At 50.4% G+C, this 4,299-nt stretch overlaps 1 pseudogene across 1 annotated transcript; it reads left to right on the top strand.

The window, feature by feature from the left end:
• The first annotated feature begins 2,130 nt into the window (after positions 1-2,130).
• Positions 2,131-4,015, top strand: LOC307182373 (relaxin-3 receptor 1-like; annotated as a pseudogene). The gene has a single exon. The product of its transcript is annotated as a relaxin-3 receptor 1-like (transcript).
• The last annotated feature ends 284 nt before the right edge of the window (positions 4,016-4,299 follow it).

Raw genomic sequence — 4,299 nt, 5'->3', positions numbered from 1 at the left:
ATCTGAAAGAAAAATTAAGTAAACACTCCCATTTACCATTGCAACAAAAAGAATAAAATACCTAGGAATAAACCTACCTAGGGAGACAAAAGACCTGTATGCAGAAAAGTATAAGACACTGATGAAAGAAATTAAAGATGATACCAATAGATGGAGAGATATACCATGTTCTTGGATTGGAAGAGTCAATATTGTGAAAATGACTATACTACCCAAAGCAATTTACAGACTCAATGCAATCTCTATCAAATTACCAATGGCATTTTTTACAGAACTAGAACAAAAAATCTTAAAATTTGTATGGAGACAAAAAAGACCCCAAATAGCCAAAGTAGTCTTGAGTATAAAAAACAGAGCTGGAGGAATCAGACTCCCTGACTTCAGACCACACTATAAAGCTACAGTAATCAAGACAATATGGTACTGGAACAAAAACAGAAATATAGATCAATGGAACAGGATAGAAAGCCCAGAGATAAACCCACACACCTATGGTCAACTAATCTTTGATAAAGGAGGCAAGGATATACAGTGGAGAAAAGACAGTCTCTTCAATAATTGGTGCTGGGAAAATTGGACAGTTACATGTAAAAGAATGAAATTAGAACACTCCCTAACACCATACACAAAAATAAACTCAAAATGGATTAGAGACCTAAATGTAAGACCCGGCACTATAAAACTCTTAGCGGAAAACATAGGAAGAACACTCTGACATAAATCACAGCAAGATCTTTTTTGATCCACCTCCTAGAGTAATGGAAATAAAAAAAAATAAACAAATGGGACCTAATGAAACTTAAAAGCTTTTTCATAGCAAAGGAAACCATAAACAAGACGAAAAGACAACCCTCAGAATTGGAGAAAATATTTGTAAATGAATCTTCGGACAAAGGATTAATCTCCAAAATATATAAACAGCTCATGCAGCTCAATATTAAAAAAACAAACAACCCAATCCAAAAATGGGCAGAAGGCCTAAATAGACATTTCTTCAAAGAAGACATACAGATGGCCAAGAAGCACATGAAAAGCTGCTCAACATCACTAATTATTAGAGAAATGGAAATCAAAACTATAATGAGGTATCACTTCACACCACTTCAAATGGGCATCATCAGAAAATCTACAAACAACAAATGCTGGAGAGGGTGTGGAGAAAAGGGAACCCTCTTTAGTGGGAATGTAAATTGATACAGCCACTATGGAGAACAGTATGGAAGTTCCTTAAAAAACTAAAAGTAGAATTACCATATGACCCAGCAATCCCACTACTGGGCATATACCCAGAGAAAACCATAATTCAAAAAGACATATGCACCCCAATGTTCACTGCAGCACTATTTACAATAGCCAGGTCATGGAAGCAACCTAAATGCCCATCGACAGACGAATGGATAAAGAAGATGTGGTACATATATACAATGGAATATTACTCAGCCATAAAAAGGAACAAACTTGGGTCATTTGTAGAGATGTGGATGCATCTAGAGCCTGTCATACAGAGTGAAGTAAGTCAGAAAGAGAAAAACAAATATCGTATATTAAGGCATATATGTGGAACCTAGAAAATGGTACAGATGAACTGGTTTGCAGAGCAGAAATTGAGACACAGAAGTAGAGAACAAACGTATGGACACCAAGAAGGGAAAGCTGCAGGGGCGGGTGGGGGTGGGATGAATTGGGAGATTGGGATTGACATGTATACACGGATGTGTATAAAATGGATGACTAATAAGAATAAATAAGCATTAAAAAAAAAGAATTCGGAGGGAGGAGGGATAGTTAGGGAGTTTGGGATTGACATGTACACACTGCTATATTTAAAATGGATAACCAACAAGGACCTACTGTATAGCACAGGGAACTCTTTTCAATATTATGTAACAACTTAAATGGGAAAAGAATTTTAAAAAGAATAGATACATATATATGCATAACTGAATCACTCTGCTGTACACCTGAAACTAACATAACATTGTTAATTGCCTATACTCCAATATAAAATAAAAAGTTTAAAAAGGAGGGGAAGAGGGGGAAGGGGGAGAGGGAGAGGGAGAGGGAATTCCCTGGCGGGCCAGTGGCTGGGAATCCGCGCTTCCACTGCTGGGGTTCCAGGTTCCATCCCCGGTCGGTCGGGGAACCCCGCAAGATCCCGCAAGCCGCATGGCGCGGCCAAAAAAAAAAAAGTCGGGGGTTGGGGGACCGTTCAGAGGATCACGGCTGGAGGGCAAAGGGGCTGCCATGCCCTGCTGTCTGGTCTTGAGCAACCCTCCGCGGTCTCCCGTTGAATATCTACAGACCCGCACACGCTGAAGGTGAAGGGGCATGCTGCCTCCCGAGGCGAAATTTGTCTGAAACCGTCTCCTTCAGTCCCGAGTGCCGGAACCGCTGCGGGAGAAGCTCTGTTGCTGGCGTTGCGTCTTCACGCAGCGACCCAAGCCGCGATCCTGCGCCCAAGTGAATCGAAGAAGCCATTTCCCGGGTCCCGACTTTCCGGCCCCCAGGTCGCAGTTCCCGGCTTCCACCCAGGCGGCGGGTCCTCAGTTCTTGAGGAAATCGAAGGTGAAGAAGCAGCCAATAGAAATACAGCTTGGAAGCTCTTAGGGCGGGGCACGGGTGCAACTGGCCAATCGGGGCTGCCCTCATCCCTTTAAAAGTTCTGCGGCGCGCTACCGAACACAGGTACTTCTCGAAGCCCGGCCGCTGTTCTCTGAGGGGACCTGAGCGGACCCCTGCGCGCCAGCAAGGGTGATGGCGTCAGCCAGAGGCAGCTGTCGCATTGCCCGCGCCATCGGGGCCGTGCTCCCCCTGAACTGGCTTGGAAACGCGTCGTCGGGGCAGCCCCCTAACAGTTCCGTGGGCAACGGATCTGAGAGCACTCGCCCGACCTTGGGTCCCCGCAGACCTGGACGGCCTGGAGGGTGTGGCGGAGGCTGGCGCTGCGCGCACTGATCGCTGGCGCCTAGCTGGCCCTGTGCACTTTTGGGCTGGTGGGCAATGTTCTGGTGCTGGTCCTGGTGCGGTCCCAGCAACGGCGCCACCGCTCGCTGCTCAACTGCTTCCTCCTCAACCTTACAGCCACCGACCGGCAGTTCGTGTTGACACTGCCCTTCTGGGCCGTTGACATGGTGCGTGACTTCAGCTGGCCCTTCGGGAATGCCATGTGCAAGGTGGTGCTCACGGTGCTCAACATGTAAGCCAGCAGCCTCTTCCTCAGCGCCATCAGCGTGGTGCGCTACTGCGCGGTGGCGAGCGCGCTGCGCCCCAGTCGGCCCGGGACCCCATGGGCTGTCTGGGTGTGCTGCTTGCTCTGGGCCACTGCAGTCCTGGCCACCGCGCCCACCGCCCTGTTCGCCACAGTGGCCAGCGTCGGGGGCGAACGCTTGTGCCTACTGCGCTTCCCCGACGGCGGTCCCGACTGGCTGGCCTTCTACCATCTGCAAAAGATCGCCGTGGCCTTTGTGCTGCGGCTGGCCACGCTGGGCACCTGCTCGCTGCTGTTCCTACCTTTCCTGCGTTGGCGGCGGGCATGCTGGCCGCCTGGGGTCCGGCTCTGATGACGCTCCCGGGTTACTCACGCGCTGGCCTGCGTGCTGCTGGCCTTCGTGCTCTGCTGGCTGCCCAACCAAGCACTTACGCTCTGGGGGCTGCTGGTCAAGCTGAACGTCGTGCCCTGGGACCGCGCCTACTTCCTGTCTCAGGCCTTCCTCTTCCCCCTGTCCATCTGCCTGGCGCGCTCCAACAACTGCCTCAATCCGATGCTCTACTGCCTGCTGCGCCGCGACTTCCGCCAGGGCCTGCGAGAGCTCTGCGGCCGGCCGGGCCAAGCGCCCCATGGACCTCCTCCGACCGTTCTCCGACTGCCCTGCCCCAGCTACCGCGCTCTCTGATTAGGCCTGAACCCGCAGAACCACACCTCTCAGTAAGGACCACCCGCCGCTCCGTCGGTACCAAGAGTGATGCAGCAGATTATGCCACTTGGGTTTGGAGTGATGATGTCAAGGAGCAGTGACTGACTTTGGGGTCCGTGTTCTGGGTTCCAATGGAGAAGCAGGCCCTTTGGCCGGGGAGATTACCTAAGACCGGGAGTTCACCACTAACCTGTGTGACCCAGGGTGAGTCCCTTCCTCCCTGGCCTCAGTTCCCTCATCCGTACAAGGAGAGGTAAGGATTAGATGAACCCTGGGGACTCTGCCACGTCTAGCCCTTTGAGCCTCCTGGCACAAGCCCTGCAAACAGTGTGAGCTCCATTCATCGCCCTCTAAGGCACTTAATCTGACTCCTGCTTTATGTTCC

Source organism: Stenella coeruleoalba, assembly GCF_951394435.1.
Source record: "Stenella coeruleoalba genome assembly, chromosome: 2".
Taxonomy (NCBI): Eukaryota; Metazoa; Chordata; class Mammalia; order Artiodactyla; family Delphinidae; genus Stenella; species Stenella coeruleoalba.
This window is presented reverse-complemented; position numbering and strand designations above follow the sequence as displayed.